General features: G+C 34.4%; 1 long non-coding RNA gene across 1 annotated transcript; it reads right to left on the reverse strand.

Moving 5' to 3' along the window:
• Nucleotides 1-10,195: 10,195 nt before the first annotated feature.
• LOC129218362 (uncharacterized) lies at nucleotides 10,196-19,360 on the reverse strand. Its single transcript, XR_008580318.1, has 3 exons — nucleotides 18,231-19,360; nucleotides 12,446-12,670; nucleotides 10,196-10,344 (listed from the first exon to the last, which is right to left on the reverse strand). It is a non-coding gene; the product is annotated as an uncharacterized LOC129218362 (long non-coding RNA).
• Nucleotides 19,361-23,697: the final 4,337 nt, after the last annotated feature.

A 23,697-nucleotide genomic window follows, 5' to 3' on the forward strand; every position in this document is an offset into this window, starting at 1 on the left:
ATCATCTTATTTATTGTTATAACAGTTTATATTTCACTTTACTGCATGCTGTTAAGTCACTCCTATTAATATAATACTGTGTTTTAAATACTCATACTCTATGTTTTAAATTACGTTAATCCTATGTATTTCTTTTAATTACAATTAATGCTTTATAAGTTGGTGAGTTTATATTAGTAAGAAAGTTAGCGTTGTTTAGATTATTGAGCTGTTTTGAAGTAGGGTAGAATGTCAATTATCAGAAACCCTTTTAACTTGAAGCTACTATAACTGGCATCAATTTCTTGAATTTCAATTTTTGGATAGATAAAGATTGACCTAGAAAAATTTCTAGAAATTCCAGAAACACATTTTAAATATATTGCAGCAAACATCATATAGTTATATGCCTCACACTTATCTATTTGTTGTATGATGAAAAAAATATTTTCAATCATTGTGTGAACTAGTTTATAAATCTTTTTATGTTATAATTCTCTCCAAGCAATATTAATTTCACTAATATTGAAGAAATTAGCCCCAAGTAGAAAGTATAAACTCTCTAAAGTAGATAAACATATTTTAAAAAATGCAATAATGATGATAGGTGCAAATGGCAGAAAGCTACGAAAGGTAATTTATTTACCAAAGGCTTTAGCAAGAGAAAAAATGCAACAGTAGTAAAAGTACTGTAACCAAATTAGAACTAACTGGAAGTGTAAAGGATGAATTAGTATAGGAACTTGTTTACTAACAATTGTAGGAAAAAAAAGATAGTTTTGTTGCAGTTACTACTAAAAAACCTTTTTTCTGATTGAACAAGTTGCAAAGCCGTTACTGTATTCTATTCTGTTAAAATGTATTCATATATTAATAAATTTGATTTCATAATGTATGTTTTTTTTCACTCCACTTTCCCAAGAAGCTTATATTTTTGTACCCACTGAATGGCACATAGCAGAGAAATTGGGTTTCATTAACTGCCATTTCCTCTGCTTGTGCTTTTTGACTCATTCTAACTGACCTATTTTATGTTGTCACAATTTTTCTTTATCAGAGAAGTTGAGAAAAGAATTCCTCAGTGCAAAAAGATAGTGATAAAGTTAAATTATCAAGAATTTTATCAAATAACCAGGGATGACTTTACACAACCATCAAGATAAACGAAAAAACAATTAGTTGGCTGCTATATTTCGGGAATAAGGTAGAATCCCAATGACTCTTTTGACTGGAAACTCAGGATGTCAGTTTCCTTCAATTTTAGCTTTTGATAAGGATAAGTAAAGATTCTCACTTCAAGGTTCCAGAGACTGCCATTTCTACAAAATCACATTATGTACATTTCTGTCACTACTATGCTTTATGTTTTCTAACTCGCCAGTAAATATTTGGAACACTAACTAGTTCTGGTTTTCCAAAAAGTTTAATCAATATAATGGAAAAATAACATAATAAAAAATAAATAATTGTTTTCATTGGTAGTTTTTTTCAGCTATTTATCATTTAGGGCAAAAGAGAGTCAACTACGTTATTAAAAACAGAATGAAGAATAAAGTTTACTATATTATGTCTTCTTAGATTTTGTTCGTTGGGGAAAGTGGGTCACACCCGTAAAACTTAAATATCCATCAAGCTTTTGTACTTATTTACACTAATCATGTCACGCAGGGTTGCCATACCATAGAAAAACCAGAAAATACAAGGAATTCAAAATCTCCCCCCCCCCCCCCCGCGAAAAAAAAGGAAAAAACTAGGGAATTTTACAAATTTTCTTAAAATGCAGTACGTTTCAGAAATGGAAGTTGCAAAAATTGCTAAATGTATAAGCTACTAATAATTAAATAAAAGTTAAAATTAAATGAATAGACTAAAATAAAAATCAATTTTGCTTTAACATACACATTTTTTCCCCAGGTTTTTGTTTGAGTAAATTTTAAAATATCTATCGTAAAATCAAATGGTCTTGAATATTTTATTTGACATGCATCTTGAATTTTATGCTAATTTAATTTAGAGATCATGAGATTAGTCTTCAATATACTGTTCTGCTAACTTTTAGTGTTTTTCTTTTAAGGTACAAGCAATGAATGATTTAAAGAGAGCTTTTTTTTTAAAAAATAAAAAGTTAAATATATAAATATTCAGTCACCATGCTATTTATTTCAGTTTTAATGAATTCTTCATTTCCTCTTTAATTTATTAATTTATATTTTCCCTCCGTCCTAAAATTAATGTCTTAAAAGTTTAAAAGAAAATTAATGTCCTAAAAGTTTTTATGAAACTTTTAGGACATTCATTTTCTTATACAAATACACCGATTTAACAATTGCCAAGGGACTGGAGAAAGTTATCGTTAAATCGAGAAGCATATATATATTCAATAAAGTTAAATCCGAACCAGTGAAATGTATCATTTAATTGAGGGAATCCGTAAATTTGATATCGTTAAATCGAAATTATACTGGATTAGTGTTTGCTCAGTTGTGATGCTGCTACTCACACAGGGTAAACTCGAAGAATTTTTTACCTATAAGTGAGTGGCAAATGGCAATCCTGTCATCACAGTATGGTTGGTTTTGCACATTTTTGGGCTTCGTTTTCTGCGTCACAGAATTAAAGGCAAAACAAATTTCCAAAAAATAATGTTTTAGGGAGTTCAAGCAACACTTTTCACAGAAGCGTTTCCAGGTTAGTGTTTATTACTTATGCTCATTAAACTTCAATTATAGTTTCACCTAAAGTGCACACTTCTATAGGAATTTTTGCACTAAGTATTATTAATAAGTTTAAGAGAATGGATCCCACTTTCCCTATATTATATGTTTGCTACAAGGGCTAAGTGCCCTATAATAATCTCATCCTCTAAGCAAAGCCTGCTTAAAAATGCGTTTTGGTCCACGTTAAATTTCCGCGAGAGAGCGCTTGATCGCCTTGTCCTCCCCGCATGAGGGGGGGGGGGAATTGGTCGTTTTTCTCTTGGGGGGGGGGGGCTTTGAACCTAATCGAAAAAAAAGCTTCAAAATTTTAAGATGGAAAGAATGCCAATATCGCATGTGTGTACACACACGCATGCGTATTTGGGGTGTCCCAAAAAGAAAACGAAAGTAGATTTTTCAAGACGAACAGCCTCATGTTTTTCCTTTTGGGCAAAAACAATTGTAAAAAAGTTTCATATAATTTGAACAATGACAATCCGTGCCGACTTGAGCCTGAAAGTGTGAACCAGCACTGTACTAGGCCGTATCGAAAAAAAAAAAAGTTTTTTGCTGTTCGAAATTTCATGATGATAAAAAGTTGGCCCCACATGTGCCACAAAAATATTTAGGTGACACGCAAGAGACCTATATTTTGAAATTTCCTTCAAAAAGTTATCAAGCTGAACAATATAAACAGTTAAGCCGATAAGCGTTGAATAGAAATGTTAGCTCTCCTGCAATATATTAATGTCTCCCACATGGTGCTCAATATATAGACTTTTTCAAATTTAAGTTAAATTTTGAACTTGATATTTTATTTAAATAACTTTTTTTGAAAAGAATTATAAATTTTATACCTTTTGCTGGACGTCTAAATATTTTCGTGGCGCATGTGAGGTTATAAGGGCAACGCAGTGGCGGCGATTCGGGGGGGGGGAATGGGGGTTATTTTTCTATGGTTCATTTATTTATTTTATTTTCCAATTTAGAAACCAAATCTAAAAATAAATAAAAAAAAAAAAAAAACAGAAATGTCAAAATTTTTTGAACATAATTCTTTGTTTTACTTTGTATATCTGTTTACGGAACATTATTTATCACAAGCAGTAACTTTTAGTTTATGTATTCATTGTTTAGATATTAGTAAATCAATTGTTTTACTTAAATACACTCCCGTTTGGGAAAATTGCAACACCACGAATGACTTACGCGAGTGAGCTGAAAATTGCAGGAAATGTAAAGTACGGTATGATATGCAAATGATCAGAATTGCAGACCGGTAGCGCATGCGTATGCTGAGCAGCTTCCTCTGAACTGCGGATCGAACCGAATATAAGTAGACGGCTGTAGCGAGGCGTGTATGATTATCGGTGGTTATATGCTAGAGTAACTGAATCTTTACTATGCCTCTTCGACGAAAGAAAGCGAAATTTGAGCAAATTTCGGAGTTTGAATGGAGCAGAATAGTTCACCTTCGTGAAGCTGGATTGTCTTATCGTGCAGTAGCCGCTCTTGTGCAGCATAACAGCAGCACAATCATGCATGTTTGGAAGCAGTGGACGGACGAAGGTCCGACAGCTCGGAAATCTGGGAGTGGATCCCGAAATGTGACGTCAGCTCGCGATGAAAGACACCTGGTGCGTATGGCGCTGACAGACCGCACAGCTTTTTCTAGACAATTGGCAGCACAGTGGTCAACAGCTACAGGTGTTTCATTGTGTGCTTCATCAATTCGGAGACGTTTGCTACAGCGTAGGCTGCATGCAAGGATTCCTTTATACAGGATTCCTCTTACGCAAAACCATCGCCGCCTGAGGCTACAATGAGCCAATGTGCATAGGAGCTGGCGTGCTGATTGGCAGCAGCTCGTCTTTACAGACGAATCCCGCTTCAATTTGTGGCACCATGATGGCCGAATTCGTGTCAGGCGCTATGCCGGTGAACGGCACATTCCGGAGTGCATTATCGAACGCCTCATGGACGAACACTCGGAGTTATGGTCTGGGGTGCCATAGCATTTCATGGACGATCACAATTGCTACGAATTGTGGGCAATTTGAACAGTATTCGATACATAAACAAAGTTTTACAGCCCCAAGTTATTCCTTTCCTGAAGGATTGCCAGGGGCTGTATTCCAGCAGGATAATGCCCGTTCACATGTCGCCAGGACTGTCAAATCCTACCTTGATTCGCAGCAGGTACAACTTCTTCCTTGGCCTGCTTATTTCCCGGATATGTCACCGATTGAACATGTGTGAGATTTCGTTGGGCGGCGTCTCGCTCGTGATCCTCGTGTTGTTGTTTCGACAGACGAACTTTGGTTGCCCAAACTTTGTTTCACTCCATGTCGAGTCGTGTAGCAGCTCTTATTGCGACGCGTGGTGGCCCCACAAAATTTTCTATCTCTTTTTATTGTTTGTTTGGTTTGAAAATGTAATCATTTATTTGTACCATTATCACTCAACTGGGTATTGAATTTTATTCAACTATGATGCTTCCTTCATGGTGTTGCAATGTTCACAAACAGGAGTGTAGTTGTTTAATGAAATTTTTACCAACCTTTTGTGACATCTCGAAAAACTTCTGGTAACTATTGTAAGTCTAAGTGTTTCTTCGAAGAAAGTTATTGTGTACAAAATTCATCAACATCTTAAGAAATAAGTGAGTTCACATCAATTACCCCTCATCTGCTCTCAAAACCAGCCCTAACAAAATTTTACACTTTTTTTTTTTTTTCATTTTTTTGCTGCCGCTAAAAATCCTATGGCTTTAAGGTTTTTCTTTTTGCCCCCCCCCCACCCCCCGCACTTTTCAGTCCCAGTCGCAGCCTCTGGGGCAACGTTTCATTGACATAAAATTTCGAACTTCAAAAAAAAGAAAAAGATTCGACCTAGCACATGGGGGGTGGGGGCAATTGCTCCTCCCGAATCCCGAAATGACGGCCTCCCCCTTCCTTTTTTGGAAAGGACCACCACTAAAACCAGGCCCTGAATCCACCATTTTGATTCCTTCAAGTTTTTTAATAAAATTTTAAGTTTTAATCGCAGGAAAAAGAGGGGGGAGGTGAATCTATTAGTAATTTGAAGGTAACAAGTTAAACTAAAATTGCAATTTTTGGTGGTTTTCGTTAATATAAGAGGATGAACAAAGACACCGATTGAAAAATGATTTTTTAATTTTTTATAGAGTAAATTGATTTATTTCACGAAAGTATGAACTAAATATTCCAAATAAAGGGACATTACTCATCTTATTTCATAAAAATGGAATTTTAAAATTGAAAGGAAAAATCTAAAGTGATTCTCCGCCCCGAATTTCGAGGCCATATTTTGCAGTTTAAGAAGTAAATTGAATCAGTAGTATTAAAAGCCAGGAATACTATAGCCCAATTTCACGAATAATAATAATAAAAAAAAAAGCTTCAGTGGTTACCCCCCCCCCCCCCCCCAACCTCTACGCTTCGTTTAACCCCTTTTTTTGGTACAGCCGCCTATGATCTTTTGGTGATGTTAAGGGGATGTCTTGTTACTGAAAGAGAAGTTAAGTGGCTCTAGTCCGGAATTTTTTTGAAATTGCACCTTAAAACGGGACTTTGTTTTGTAACGGTATCGAAACTGAAATCAATTTTCTGCTATATATCTTTCGCTATCTGTGAAGAAAATGAGAGGGGGATCTACTTTGGAAATTTTCATAATGGAAATCAAAAGCATGCAATGTCTGACTTTTTTTTTTTTGGTATTAACGCAAGGAGGGAGGGAATAAAGGAACACCTCCCCCGGAAAACTTCTGAAATTCAAGGCCTAGAAATGATTTTTATAGTGTATTACTTAAAAGGTCAGGGTTGGCGCTGCTCTTGAAACTTTTTCATATTGAATTTTAAAAACGCAATTTTAGCCTGTATAAGCGAAACTTTGGAAGGGTGAGAGTACTCTCCTACGGACACCTTTTAACGTAAAAGGGTTTGGGGGTGTCCAAGGAAGAGTTAAGCTCTAAAAACAAAGCTATCTTTAGGTAATAATTAACTTTGGGACTCTTTATACCTGCACCTTAAAACATTTTAAAGCTATCTTTGGCTTTATTACAAGACGGAGGAGGGGGAATCGCTTGGGAAATTGTAAGAAATTACTGATGTCCCAAAAACGCCATTTTAGGCTCTGTTGAGCCAGGTCAGAGAAGAAGAGGCAAGGTAAGTGACTCTCCAGCGTAAACCTTTCCGATAATCTAGGAACTTTGGGCGCCGAGCATATTGAGCGCCTGGAACATTGGGCGCCGAGCATTTTGGGCGATGGGATCATTGGGCCCAATGTGCTGGGAGCCCAAAATGTTCCCAGCACCCAACATGCTCGTCGCTCAAACTTCCCATTTCGAAACCTTTCTAAGCTCAAGTTTTAAAAAGATAGCTTTCCGTAGTAGCACACCATATCGTGGCGTCATCTGTACGTCATTGCCGTAAACTGTTTTTGCTGTATAGCGCGTCATCGTCACGATATTACGAGAAACGATATTTTACAAAATTATTTTTATTATAGTCATATTTCAAAGCTGTACTGTTATTTTATGAATAAATAAAAAATAATCCAGTTTTATTTAAAAATTTCAAATTTTTGAAATTTTATACCCCTCTCTCATTGCGACACGAGACATTTACGTTATGGTTACAATGACGCATAAACGATATAGGAAGATATCGTAACTATGGGAAAGGATGACTGCATAATGACACTTGCGTCATCGTTACAATGACGCGTAACGATACTGTCACAATAGCGCACGCTCTGTCAGATTAGACATCGTTTTATATTGTGACCCGATGACACAGCGATATAGCATTGGTATTTTTACGATATTGTCGTACGTCATGTGCTACTAAGGTTTTTAGCTCTTTTTCTGACAAGAGAGGGAGGGGCTAGAAAATCAGGAGGCTGTACCCCAGAAATTTTTCGAAACTAAATGCCTTTAAACGCATGTTTATGCTCTCCCAGGTCTCGTCAAGGTGCGCAGTGCACTTAAAAATTTTCTCCTTCATAAGTTGCCGCTCCGGCGCTGGGTTTTGTTCCATCTACGACAAAGAATGTGCAATGAAAAAATGTCGCAAACAAGATGTTTGGAAGACTGGCCAATATCACGTAAAGTTAGGATAGCTGACATCAAACGGTTTACTTTATACAATATTGGGCAATACACAACGCCAGTATTGGCTGATACTGGCAGAACAAAATTAGCCAATGCATGCCGGCAAGTTTTTTGCAACACTGGCAGATGCAGGGCTGGCCAATTTTGTAGAACAAAATTCGTCATTATCGGTCTAATTGGGTCGGCCGCCACCAAACGGTAAAGTTTTTCACAATGTTGGGTAATTATATTGGGCAATACTGCCGGCAAGTTTTTTCGCAACTTTGGCAGATACTTTGGTAACCAGGTGACATTGGCCCTGCATATATTATTGGGCAATACTGTTGTGGAATATTGCCTTCGCTCGTATTAGTTCCCAAGGTCGTTCACCCTCCACCTTTCAGTCATAAGTAGTATTGCAAAGAAAAGAAAAAACTGGGTTTAATCCGGGATTTTTGAAGATTTTCGCGAGAATTCTAAATTAATTTAAAGCAAGGATGTTACCTAATCAAAATAAATATGCAACGTTTAATACAACCAAAAAATCTGAAAATAATTTCTGAAATGAAATTTTTATACTTTTAATTAACTTGTAAACCCATTCAAGTAGCACCCCCCTTCTTGTAGTAATGCTACTGCGTTTGTTAGATTCTATAAATTTTAAATATTGGAGCAAGTTTTGAGCATGTATTTTTTCGTACGCTCTTAAGACACATTTTGGGTGTCATTCACCCCGAAGGATTAATTCTATATCTTAAAATGTTGGGGATGTTTTTCAAGCAAGGCCGCAGCCAGCGGGGGGAAATTTTCGAACCTTCACAAAAATAAATTGCGAAAAATTTCGTTTTTCGGACTTCAATTCGGAAAAATTCGAGTTGTGTTCGAACTCCCCCTCCCCCCTCCAATATTACCAAAGATCGTTCAAACTTTCGTTTTCAGGGCTTCAATTCTGGAAAAAATTACGGGAGAGCGTCGCCGAAAATTACCGAAAAGTGGCCCCAAATCTCTCCTCCCACAAACAGTACCGAAAATCCTCTAAAACCTGCCTTTTCAAAAGCTAACTTCAAAAAATTTTCGGCGGAATGTTTCTTCGCCCCCCCCCCCCCCTTCTCTACCATTAACGATTGTTTGAAATTTAGTTTTTAGGGCTTAAATTTTGAAAATTTTCAGGAGAGGAGCTTCCGAAAATTCTTCCACATAACATCATTGAAAGTCAACCAAAATTACGTTTTTAGAGCTTCAATGGGTCAAGATTGCCGGTCCCCTAAACATTACCCAAGATATTATCACAATTGTGTTTTGAAGATTTCAATTTCAAAAAATTCCCAGGGATTGGCCCCAATCTTTCTTCCCTCAAACATTACCCAAAACTGGGTTTTTGCAACTGCAATTTCAAAAAATTTCGGGGTATATCTGTTTTGATAATGTCACTGAATATCTTAAACTAAGTCTTTTCCTTCCCCCAAACTGGTTTCCAAGCTCAGCATGTATTTTGTTAGTTGCATGTTAAGTATTGCTTCTAACTAAATGAAACACTAGATAGTAATAAGAAATTGTTTTTACATTACGGATGCAAAAGTGAAAACTCAGAACAGGCTCTGGGCCCAGCAAATTAGGTGCTAGTCAATTTATCAGCCTGTATAATCCGGATAAATATCAACAGCTCCGTATTTGTAACTTGAAACTTACATTAAAAAAAAAAATACAAAAGATTCAAACATTTTGAAACATTGTAAATCAACAGAAACAAAATAAATGCCTTAAGCAGCAATAGTTCGATCCATACCAACAGAGTTACATCTGAGTGATCTCATACATCACTCCAGATAGTGAGTAGACATCACTCCAAATAGTTTAATCAATCCATGGGGAGAGAGTTAGGTTTCCACTGAACTCGTAAACCTCGTTAAAACAGAGCCAGCAATAAACTTATACTTGAATAAAAATGTTTAGAAAATTTTTATAGTGCAATACAAATTTAAACACCCATTATGAAATTTTTATATATTTTTTTGTAATTTTTGGGGTCCTTAAAGCCTGTGCTTCTCATGCTTACGCTTAAACGAGGCCCTGAATGTATTAAGATTAAGTATCAGATGCGAACATCCTATTCTACTCATTGATAGTTTAATTCTGTAAGAATGTTTTCTCTAAATGACAAAAGTAAAGCCATTAAAACAAAAAATAGGAAACATGTTGCATTCATGCGCTACAAGATTATAAAAACTTTTCTAATGGCTAATAGGGAGCTTCCAACGGTAAGCAGCCACTATTATTTTAGGAAGTTTGTTTCTTTGTTTTCTTTTTTTTTTCTTCAAAAAGAATATTTTGGAGCAATTTATATATTTACAAATTTATTATGAATAAAAAAGTTTTATACATTTTTTTTTTGCATCTATACATTTTCTTCTTCTTATTCGGATTTGCAAGTCTAGTATCCTTTCTCGATTTTTCTAGAAGGATGCAAGTTCCAATCAGCAGCACCAGCTAGCACTTTACTGACTTGATGGCTAATGGAATTAGTCTCTGCTTGTTAGTACTTAATTTTTACACTAACTAAAGAAAAAAAAAATTAGTCACTTAAGATATAATTACACATTAATTTACACAGTGAAATAGGCTAAATAAATGCATAGTAAGAATTATATATTACACATAACAAAAGATACAAATTATGTATAACAAAATTTATTAATATGACTTAAGTAGTGGGGCAGCAAAGAGAGTTTTGAGTCCCCAGAGCCCTTCGTTATAACATATATTACCAATTCTAATATAGTAGTCAAAAACATGACAAAACTTAGGTCCTTCGGCCTTCCCACCCAGGTAAAATCCCTGGCTGAGAAATTCTCAAGAGATGATTTAAGATCATAAAATTGTTTCATCGATGATTAAGGCCTAACTGAACGTTTTCCAAATCAAGCCCTTCTTCAATAACACTTTTACGATGGTAGATCAAATATGAACCAGAATTGAAAAAAAAAATGTCTCAACCAAAAGCAATTTTTATAAGCCATCCTTTTTCATCATATCATTGTTCCATTGATAAATATCAGATTGCCAAGTTTTTGATGCTGCCGTGATAAACATAACAGGGCTGCCACTGTTATGGTCTAAAAATAGTGGTCTAAGTAGAATTTTAAATAAAAAAGTCTGCAAAACAGTTGCCAAACAAGGAAAATAGTAACTGGTTAAATGAAGGAACCAATTATGTGAGTGATGGTCTAGTAGATGGATTATTTTCCTAGGTAAAGGATACTGCCTGCAGGGCCAGATTTAAGGGAGGGCAGGCGGGGCTACTGCCCCGGGACCTCCACAAGAAAAGGGCCCCCACAATAAAATTTTTACAAAATATCCTAACTTTCAAGGGTTGAAAATATCGGATATATACATATATATCAAAATATTCGGATATATATATCAAAGTATCTAATATTTTCGAAAATATGATGATCTTTTGGAACCCTGATTAGGGGCTTCCACTCCTTCATTACCCCAGGGCCTCCACATTTCCAAATCCGGCCCTGACTGCCTGAATAGATTTTGAAAACTTTTGCAACTGAAGTTCTTTTAAAGACTTACAGCCAATGAGAGCCCCTTTTAAAACTTAAATAAAAAATATGACTCCGACAAAAGTCAAAGTTTTTTATAAACCTTTTATTGGTGAGTAAGAGTATATTATACATTTTGTCAACAAGTCATTATATATATTTTGGTATGCAATAAATCTACTTCATAATACATACTTTTTTTTTTTTTTCAAAAATTTGTATGGGCTTTCACATTTTTCAAAAAAAGTTCTAAATCTTTTTTTGAATGATCCTAATTTCCTCAATCAGTAAATAGGCATATATTATTAATTTTCAATTAGGATAACATGGTGGGTCACAATTAATGAAGATATGTTTCACTAGAACTTTCAGTTCAGAGACTTTCGTAAATATGCAATCTATTTTTGCGGAATTTCTCTTCATTCATAAGTTCACATGTGTTTCTATTGAAAAAGAGATTCCTTGTGACTTTGAAAACATGCTCAAGCAAGTTTTATTGCTATTTTGGCCATCAAATAGTTCATTACAGCAAATTGGCCAATTAACCATTAGCTGATTAATTATAATCATAATGGCTTTTACTGCTCTCTCAGTTGAAAAAAAAAAATATCTGCATTAAAAACAAAAACATATTACACAATAACATTTTTGCTCAATTAAAGGGTGTAATTTTTAAAGCAAATTGTAAAATGTAGTAGTTGTGTGTATAAAAAGAGAGTACAATAAATGAAAAACTTTTTTTTTTTGCTTGAATAGGAGTATTCTGTCAAAAGTTTGAGAGGAAGCGAGGGGAACTGAGTCAGGCTGCATATAACCACCTACTATGGTTCTTAAACAATAAAAAAAATATTTACTTATGTATAATAAATTCACCCATAGTTTCTTGTTCTAGGCATACTTAATATATAATTTTATTCAAAAAATAATTTTCCTGCCCATTAAAATCGGCAGTATGACTAATTACCAACGAATTGGTGCATTCCTAGAATAAACTCTCGTCAGTAAAAAGTTTGGGGAATTTTTAGCTACTTACTAGTACACAACTTTCAGAAAAGGTAAGTTACAAAATTATAAGGTACCAATTTCAGGAATTTTGCTATACTTACGAATGCATCACTTTTAACTGCATCAAACCATTAATGCTTGACAGACACAAAACAAATTCATGTTCTGCAGCATTAATATCGCCAATTGCAGCTGCAACTTGGGAGCTTTCTTGGACATCACATTCATCTCCACCTTTTCCTGTAGCAACTTCGCTTCTCTTTTCAGCTTTTTGCCGTCTTTGTAAGCTTGGCCAAAAGATTCAAAATCTCTCGCAGAACTATAAACTAATTAAAAGGAAAATAAATTCTTTTTAAAAAGGCATCAAGTTATAATAAAAATACAGTCGGATGCGAGGGATGCATTCCAAGACCCCTCGCACAAGTCGAAATTTCACGTTGTGGAACAACGCATGTTTAGAAATTTTTTGTCAGCATACCTAATTACTTCAGACAAGTGTTAACGCCCCTTAAATTGTCTAAAAACATTTCTTAACTATATATTACCGTATCTGTTATAAAGAAATGATTTTTTTCCGCATTTTAGCGTTAAATAACTAAGCATTAAAGTGTTACAATTTAACATAAATTACTACTACAAAGCACAAAATCAATGAACAATAAGAGACATGAATTAAAACAGTACGGTACTTACATTAAGTACCATACAAACCATACTGCATCTTTGTAAACCATCTTTTGTCAGATGTCTTTTCATCCATAAGCTAATTATTTTTTGCATTGAAAAAGGCATTCCCTGTAACGCCGAAAAACGTGTCTGCTGCAATTTGCAAGCTGGTGCTTCTTCTAATGTTGTTTTGTCTTACCATACTGCATTATATTAGCACTGAACAGTAGATATCGTAAACGTAATTATAATTTTTAAAAGGATGAAGATGATGGTTTATGAAAGTGTGGGAGCACCCCTCTTTCTGGCCTCTTTAAGTCACAATGAAAGAGCAGTTTCTATTCTTATGATTGTATTTTGCTCAGACATTACTCTGCGAGTTTCAGTATCAAAACTAAGTTCTGAACTTTTACGGATTTCCTTTTCTTGAATTTTAATTGCACGTATCAAAGATACACTCATACCTGATTGCTGTACTACTTTGAATCCACTTATTAATTGTTCAAGCATATTGAGAATCTTGACATTTTCTTTAATGGTCAGAAGCTTTCTCATTTTCTTTCCATTTTCGCCAACTTTAGATGAAAAAGCGCGTTTGGGAGCCATTCTATCTTATCAACGTTCATATGTAGAATGAAAAAAAACTCATTAAGAATCGGAGCGGTTATTTGCAGGCCTGGATTTACTTACAAGCTAAGCAAGCTATAGCTTAGGGCCCCCAACTGCCGGAAATTTGTATGATTCGTTTCAAAAATAAAGTACTTGAAAAATAAATTTTATTTTCTAGTACTTGAAAACTTTGAAAAGTTGGAAAAGTGTAGCTACAAACAACAAATGGGAGGGAGTATGGAGAAGGAATGCCAATATATGTCAAATTCAGCTCCTTGCTTTATCCTGCACAAAAAATGTAAAAACCATGTTTCTTATGTTTCTGAAACATATTAAATATTTTTGTGACTCACATGTTTCATATCTTGCTATTTATATAACTCCGAATGCAGAATTTTGGAAATTCTTTTGGTGTTGCTTGCTTTTATCTTACTTCTGCATATTGTCAATCTGTTTAGCCCAAAAATAAAATTACACTCTACTTCTATTCCTCTTTGTTTTCTGTCCCACTTGCAACTGAAGAGAAGTTGTTGTAATGAGAAATCTATATTTTTTTTTTCTTTTACATTTAAAATACCTGTTTCTTACAAAGTTAGAACAGGAGTTTAAAAATTTAGGATCAAGTGCTAAAATATCAGACAGAAAAGTACAAATGAAGTGAGTTAAAGAATTTTAATTGTTTTAGAGTACTTGAAAATAATTAGTAAGTCTTTGAAAATCCGAAGCAAAGTTGGGCTCCAATTTTATTTCTTATCAAGTGCATACATTAGGAATTGTTCAAATAGGCAGTATGTTATTGTCTTGTTACCTATTTTCTAAATCTGTACACCATATGTTTTAAAGCATTTTTTACAATTGATCATTTTATATTTAACTCGTTGTATTTGTTGGTGGGTTGGAATGATAATTAAAAACTAACTGTATCGAAAGCCAATGTATTGTCTTTTCTCTTCCCACACTCTTTTTCTCTGTCAACTTCTGTCATTGATTCGTCAAATCAAAAACAATTTCTACTGTACATTATCTTAATTTGCGTATTATCTTAATTAAAGTATATAACTTTAAAAAAGTTTTGTTTGCCTATTTCTGTCCTGATATTTTTGTAGTTCCAACTACATCTTATAAGGCTTCAAAATGCAGAACTTAATATCTATTTTTCAAACTTTCCTCCAGGGGAGAAACACCCGCACCCCCTACAATTGGGGATATTCTATACTTAACTTAAAGAGGAGTCCTGGGTCTCCAGCTCTTGAAATCATTCCCCCTCCTTAGGCCAATCCCAAAAGGACACCAGGGAAAAGCAATCAAAAAAGCAAAAGTATTGCTGTATGTAGCAGATGAAAGAGACAAACAAAGTAAAGGAGAAAAAAATTAAAAAATTGTATCTTACACCACTGAGAGAAACATTGTCCAAACTACAACAGGTGGCCCCAGTACCTGAAACAGCTTAGGGCCCCGCTAAGTCTAAATCCGGCCCAGGTTATTTGTATAAACTAAAGCAAAGCATTGCTTAGGTTTAGACTAATACAGTGTGTGAACTTCTGATTTCAGTGATGTTAAAGGGATGAAAGTCCATTCACAAAACCAATATTTAGTGTGAACGAAACCTACGCAGCTCCTTTCAAAAAAATTTCATGTTGCAGGCAAGCAATTTGCGTCAGCAATAAAAAAATTCATTACTTTGGAAAAAACTCGCCTTATAGTCATTTTGCGAAAGTCGGATGGCGTTGTTGCGGGATCCGACTGTATATATGTGTTGCAATCAGGGTTGGGTTTTGGACTGTCCAAAACTGGTTTAGGACAGGACAAGTGGTTTTTATTGTCCAAAACTGTTTAAAACTGTCCGAAAGTGTCTTACTGCCCAAAAGTATGCTAAAACTAAAGTGTAATCTAATCAATTTGTATTTACTGCAATATTCGTGATGCATAAATATAAATATTAATTAGTTTTAATTAATGAGTATTTGATAATATTTTTCTTCAAAATGTTCACTTACGAAATATTTCACTTAAAAATTTTTGCAAATAACGCTTTACATAAAAACTTTCTTATGTAACAGTTAGAGTAATGAAAGGAAATTCACAACAGTATCAAGATAACTAATTTCAGTTCCATTAAAACTCGGAAGAATGTTACTAAATGTGTGAAGTAAAGTGTACAAAGAAAAATCTGATTTTTTAAAATAGTTTTTGCACTTAAGTTTTATATGAAGTTTTAATGAAAATTCTTTTTTCAATCATTCATTAACGAACAAGACATTGATCATTAAATATATGCACTCGAGTGGCCCTTAGCTATAGGACATTTTTCAGAAGTTAAAATTGCATTGATACCCACCTAGTGATGTGGATCGGGTAAATACCCAGTGGGTAGGTAAATATTTTTTGGGTATTTCCCCAGGTATTTACCCAAGGCCTGGGTAAATACCCAAAAACTGGGTATTTTACAAAAAATGCAAAAAGTGAATGGGATTTTTTTTTAAAAATCTATATATGAAATAATTGGTAAAACTGATACATATATATGTAAAACACAGTTTATAATAATTTTTATTGAAAGATTTGTTGAAATTATGAAAGAAACCTATCGTAAACCAAAGAACCTTTCTTTTCAATGTCATAATTGAAGAAGTATAAATAATTCAATGATGAACTTCAGGATTTCAAAATCACAATCTAGGTTATTCATATCCAAAAGGGAAAAAAAAGGAAGCATGAGGGATGTTTGAAAGAATAAACTGAGAAATTATTAAGACTATGATGTTATTTATTTATTTTATTACTGTTTAAGTGATAACCAGACAAATATAGAAACAGTTTTCACATTAATAAGCAAAAAAAAAAAAAAATAGTAATACATAAAAATTAATTTGAATTCTGGAATTTTGAATTCAAATTATGTTTTTCGCAATCACAAGTTGCGACAAGACCCTACCCATTAGTTACTACCCTACTCACTTGTTTCTAGTCACGGCTCCTGTCCCTCCAAGTCTACCTCTCCTCTTGAACGGAGACGTGTGTGTTAGTTGTGTATGTGTAGGCTTTTGTGTGTGCGTAGACCTGTGTGTATGCACGTTGGCGTGTGTGTATGTGTGTGAGTGCGTAGTGTATGAGCGTGCATGTGTGTAGGACGGCACCGACTAGGAGCGGCTACCGGGGGACGGAGTCGCACCTGCAGGTGACGGTGGGAGCTGAAAAAGGCACGGACACCAAAGACGGTCAAATGAGAACAATAAGCAATTGTGATTGCTCAAAAAAAAAAAATCAAAATATTGTTTTCTGTTGCCTTGCTCATTTGCATTTTCTCCTCGGTACTTCATGATGAAAATTTATTCAAATTATTTTTGATACACCCAAATAGTAATGTAGGGTGGGAAGGTTAATATTTTTTTGGGTATTTATCCAAAGGCAGGGTAAATTCCCTAGTAACTGGGCATTTTGCAAAAAAAAAAAAAAAATAGGTGATATCAAAAGGTGATGATTTTCTTTTTAAAAAACATAAACCGTAAAACATCTTTAAACACATTTTACTGAAAAAGGAACAATCAAGTATTTTTATGCTAACATTTATGTTGTACTGCATTTATTTTTAAAATTATTTTGCTCTTTAAATTAAAGCATATTAGCTGTAACGTCTCTATTTTTTCTCACACTCAATACATATGCTTGAAATACAATATGAAGTGAAAGTCAAAATATCAAAATGAATTAAGCGAACTAAGGACTGATACGTTATCTGCAGAATACACCCAAACACTTGAACTAGGTTTGGAGGAAATTTCTGCATATAGGATATAGGTAAATAAAGAAAAATAAAAAAATTGAGCGGCATCTCATTACATTTTGATGTCATGCATGGACATAAAACTGGGTTATAAAAGACTAGGACCTTAAAAAATTGATGTTTGCTTTTTTGTAACCAGTTAAGCTTCTTACTTTTTGTAGAATGGCTTTTTATATCTGAAATTTGGCTATCAACATTGATTAGGCATAACCAACACATTTAATGCGAATATCATATTAGATTGCTAAGTTGTTTCACATTCTTTGAATATGTGATCGAAATACAATTTTTGAGCAAAGATTTATTGTTTTGTATATGGTTGGTTATATATATACATAGTGGAATACGTACAGAAAAGTATTTTCGTTGAATATAAATTTTTGAAATAAATACCCGGGTATATACCCAATTTGGGTATTTACCCAGGTATATACCCTGGGTATTTACCCCTAAAAATAAATACCCAGGTATTTTACATCACTATACCCACCCTCTTATTTTGTTCCAATGGACAAAAGAACAGCCTGTGCAAAATTTCCCTTCAATTGGACAATTTCTAAGGGCACCTCAAATGCCTTGTTTTTGATACTTTCTCACAAAATACAGTTTCACTAAAAATGCAGTTTTGGACAGAATGGTAAAAACCATGGTATTTACCGTAGTGTCAAAAACCTCGCCAACCTTGGTGACAATGTTATTAAAGTAAGTAGTAGATTTTAACTTTCAGCTCAAAAGTCAGGACTTAGCAAAAAGGTCAATTGGACCAGAATTGAATTAGAAAAAAAAAAAGCTGTTTTCAATGTTAAGGCAATAAAAACTACACTTACACCTTTCTTGAGTGTGAGACCTCTTTACAAGTATTCACAGCAGTAGATTCCTCTAGTAGAGATATCTGACTGTCACAGGAAATTACAAGAACCAGTTTTATTTTTCTACAATTAAAGTAAAGAGTTAATATTTAATTTAAATACAATTATAGATATAAATATGTTAGTAAGGAAATAAATCTGGCATACACTTACACTGACAGAATTTATTCTTAAATTGTTTCATGGTAGCACATAGTTTAAATTATCTCCTTCAGACCCAAGCAAAGAATGAAAGCTTAATATTTTGTACAATGAACTTGAATAATTGTTTTGATTAGTACAAAGTAAAAAAGAGTAATGTTTTTTTTTTCTATTTGAGGGTGGGCTTAGGGGGGATGTACCACATGTGATATAGTAAGAACTAGACACTACAATCAGGAGTGTTTTATTTCTGAATAAGATTTGACTAGTTTGTTTAGCTATAGTGCTAACGACACAATATATGCACAGCATAAATACTAGATGAAAATAAGCTTTATTTTTATGTTGTGGTAACGTTACATGATTCTTTTTACTTTCATGAAATGGCTTAGAACAACTTCTTTTAGCAATGAGACAAGTCAAGGAAAAAAAAAAAAAACCTTGCAGTCTCTACAATGGGTACAGTAGCGGATTGGTTGAAAAAATCGGCCCTGGCATTAGGAGATGTCGCGGCCCCATAGTTCTTATAGATATATTAAATTTTACTTAACGATTGGGCTATCACTCAAATATGAGGAAATTATACTTAACAACTAAATATATTTAAACAAAATTTAACAAATAGGAACACTTCTACGCTTTAATGGTGAACAAACTGATACAGTATTAGATAAACACCTTATTTTGGGGGGAAATGTCATTGTAATTGTCCATTTATTTATTTTTATAGATCCCGGAACTTGATTGAATATTTCCGTAATGATAACACTGTATGGCTAGTATGTCCTTTTCTGCAGTCATAATAAGTAACTTAATTACCCTGTTTTATGAAACTGATCTAGCAATGTTCATGGGTGAAGGACTAGGGCCGTCTTAGAACGTGATGTGTCGACACAAACATACATTACTGGGCCTTGTCATAAACCTTGCCTTTTTTATACTGCCATACCCTGACAACACACAGACTCAATGCGAGGTCAAAAACCTGGTGGGAGGTGTCGGGTACGAGTTTGGTAACCCCTTATTAACACGCTTTTATTAGCTTCACCTGTATGTATGTATGTATGTATGTATCTTTAACGGAATCTTACAGCTCAAATTTTGCCCACTTCCTGCGATCGGATTCTTTTGAAATTTGGCACGCGACCTCAGACCCGATGACGATGCAATATTCTATAATAAAATTAATTAATTAACTCTTTTAATTGTTAGTTTCCTCCAATTTTAATCAATATTTTGGCATAAATCCAACAATGTGAAAAAGGAAAAATTTTAAAAAATACATTAAAAAATGCTCGCAAAAAGTATTTCAAAATATCTACAAAAACCTTTGAATTTTCTGCATCAGACAAAATTTGTTCCAATGTTCCAAGGTAATTAGAACATGAAATATAATCGTTTTTAACTAATTTCATGCCAAAATTTAGGTGAGCCTTCAATTGGAAATTCATTTCTGATCAGACCATTGCTGAACAAACTTTTATTCAAATGCATCTCAAATTTTCAAAGTAATATAAATATGATTTCCGCAAACATACATCGATGACTCACAGTAGCTTCCTATCGGGGTGTCCTTGTCTTAACTTTAAGATATTACCTCGCACTCGTTTTATAAATAATTTCGTCGCCTGATAATTCTCCAACATAAGAGTAAAAAACAGAAAAATAAAATAATAGTTTAAAAAACTAAAAAAACACGCTTTTGTAGCAAAATGAACTAAAAAGTGAAAAATAATCTTTGGATGATAGTAGTTGACCAATCACTTAATTTTAATGTAATACAAAAAAGCGTGGGGGGCTTCTTATCAGTTGTCTTTAATTTCTTCCATTTGTTGTCCAAGCAAAAATGTAAATAGACAGCACCCCACGCTTTTTTTGTATTACATTAAAATTAAGCGATTAGTCAACTACTATCATCCAAAGATTATTTTTGACTTTTTAGTTCATTTTTCTACAAAAGCGTGTTTTTTTTTAGTTTTTTAAACTATTATTTTATTATTATTTTTTTCAAACGCATATATCAATACAAAGAGATAAAGTGGACTTAAAGAGCTTTCTGGCTTCTGGGAGTCATTAAAGTATTTGCAATATGAACTTAATGGAAAGATTAACATTGAGTCTGAAATGGGAGGTCCGGGGGTCCTCTCCCCCGGAAACTTTTTTTTAAATTGTAGTCTTAAAAACCCAATTTTAGACAATATTTGGAAATGTCAGGGAGCGTAGGTTCGGGGTTTCTCCGGTTGCAATATTTCGGAAGTCGAAATCCAAAAAAAAAAAAAAATAATAATAATAATTTTAAATTATCTTCGAGTATATGGTATAAAGAGCGGTTCCGGGGGCTCTTCTCTGAAGTTTTTTTTTTAAATATTAGCTCTGAAAACGCAGTTTTAGAAGATCTTTTGTGATTTTAAGTCGAGATAGATCCCAAGGACATTCATCAGAAAATTTTCAAATTTAATTTTTGCTTACCTTCAGTGATGTTAGGAAAAGGAGTTTTCAGGAGGCTCACCCAGGAAAATTTTCGAAATTGAAGCACTAAAAATGATATTTAAAACGTTCTTCATTGATGATGCCGAGAGAGAGGAGGGGACAGAGCACTTTCAAGAAAATTTTTGATACTGTTAATTTAAAAACACAGTTTTAGACTATCTTTGGGAATGTTAAAAAAAAATGGGAGAGGTTCGAGTACGTACCTCCAGCAAATTTTCGAAACTGGAATTCCATGTTATGGCGGGAGTGGATTCGACTGTTCTCTTATGAAGTTATTCAAAATTAAAGCCCAAAAAATTAAATTTTACACGATCTTCGATGATATTAGGAGGGGGGGGGGGGGGGAGGTTCTGGGGACCACCGGAATTCTTTCGACATTGGTTTCTAACAACTTATTTTCTTTTTAAACTGAGGGGTCCGAAACCGCGAGTTTGTACAGCGTACAGAATACTTTGTTTCGTTAAGAAATGTATGAAACTCACATTTCGACGGCCTTTAGCCTTTGATTTGATAATCTTAATAATGTAGAGTCTTTCATGCTCCTCAATGGTATTTTAAGATTGCATTTTTTTAAAATAATTTATGGAAAAAAATATTTTGTCACTTTTATTCCAATTGCTATAAACAGGGTTGCCGAGAGCAAAAGCGGATCCTGTAAAAAAATGACATAGGTCAATTTTTTTACAGGCCCCCTTCTACACCTTTCACCATTAGGATATTTTACCCTCTGCACGAGTTCAATTCCTAGACGGGCCCCTATTCTTTAACTAAGCTGACATGACCTCACGTCGGTCCTTGTTTTAAGTTGCATTTTATAGCAATCGTGAATAATCATTTATAAATAAAAGTATCAAAGAGACCAAAAGTATTTTAGCTTTTTACGACCACTAAGGGTTCCTTGTTTTTTTTTTTAAATTCATTTATTTTTTATTATACCACTAAAAACATATTGGTAGCTTCAGGGCCCGAACAACTAGAAGTGAGGCCCTAGGCCCACATTAATTTGGAGGCCCCATGAAGGCTATGCAATGTTTATTTACATTTTTAAAGCATGAATGCACTTTTTGGAGGCCTCTTTGTCTAATCACACAACTATGCATAAATCACTTATGTGCATTTATGAATCCCCTTTGGGCCCCTTCATAATCTTGACCAAGTAAATTCGTTACTGGCAGAATGATTAAAAATTCCCCTTTAAGTTTTTTCTAAATAATAAGTCATAATTTTTTATTTAAAAAAATACATGTATTTTTCATATCGTTGCAATGCTATGCATAATTATTTAAAAAAATTGAGGCCCCTTAGGAACATGGGGCCCCAAGCCTAGGCCGACAGCCTGTGCGGTAATCAGGACCTGGGTAGCCCCATTTCAGGAACCCTCCCCCTCTCTTAGTGACTGCCCTGCTGCTTCCCTCCACCCGCAAGCTTTAGCCCAAGCGTAAAGAGGAGCTGAGGCTGTGTTTTGCGAATTTGCGTTATTTTAAACACAGCGCACTAAATTTATATTTTGCTGTTAGCAGACAGGCCCGAAAGTCTTTGCTGTAAGTTGATCGGCCTGAATCATGACCGGCCCACCGGGCAAATGCCCGGTTGCCCGCCGGCTGTATCCGCCACTGAATGGGTATAGTACTTTGTCAATCATCTGCAACTGAATTAGCTCCAATTAGAATCATAGTGACTAATGAAATCTAAAATTTTGACCAGTATTAAAATTTTACTGAGTAAAAAATGGAAATTAAAGAAAAGGGCATAACAACATATATAGCAAACAATTCCAGTAAAAAATTAAAATGAATTGAAGGATTCGGAGGGGAGGGGGTTGGTTTTACTAACCTTAATTGCTTACATCAATACACCTCTCCCCGCCCCCCCCCAAAAAAAAACTGAAACTGACATAAAAGTTATTTCCAATAGCCATCAAGTCCCATTGCGTCATAAATATACAAATAAATTGTACAAGCTACTGTGTGGTAATATTTCAGAGAAATTTTTTTTCTTTGGCTTTAAATTGTGCAGAGTACATATGAAAAGGAGGTCCCCCCTCAAACATGTTTCTCTCAACTACAGCATTGATTACACTTAAAAAATTTATTTTTCTAGTGCTTACTAAATAATTTTATTCTTGAAATCTTCATAACCTTTATCCTTGCACTATAAATAACTCAACGAAATACATATTTGACCTTTGATACAGCATACAAATTTAGCATAGTGAGTATTAGAAATAATAACCACACATTGATATTCATCGAAATAATTTGAACGAATGTAATTGTAGAACTAATACTTCTTAATTCCTTACTTCTGAAATGCTTACTAATTTGGAGCAAGGACCCATTGAGATTAAATCTCTCATCCCTCTTATATGATAAAGATCTGTTAACCCGTTCGCACCCAGCGTCACGCGGACGCTACGCAACGATTCCTCTCCTATCAGCCCAGCGTCACTTATCCGCTACGCGCTCTGATCGACGCTGTAGTCCCAGCGTCACGTATATGCTTTCTCGAAATGGAACGATTGAATTGAATATTTAAATGATACTAGATGGCGCTAAATGGCTATAACTTTGATCATATTCGAGTCACATGGTATTTGACCTTCATGTACACGCTTTAGTTTCTTATTTGGGCCTCTCAATGGGATAGATTTTTTTTAATGTAAACAACAGTGAATCACTGCTCTGCGCATATGATTTATGAGGTCTCAATTGCTCTTGCTTATATCTTTGCTTCTCTTTTTTTTACGAGTAATTGAAAGAGATATACTTCTAGCTGAATAAATTATGGGGGAGGG

The sequence above is a fragment of the Uloborus diversus genome, chromosome 3 (genome assembly GCF_026930045.1).
Source record: "Uloborus diversus isolate 005 chromosome 3, Udiv.v.3.1, whole genome shotgun sequence".
Lineage (NCBI taxonomy): Eukaryota > Metazoa > Arthropoda > Arachnida > Araneae > Uloboridae > Uloborus > Uloborus diversus.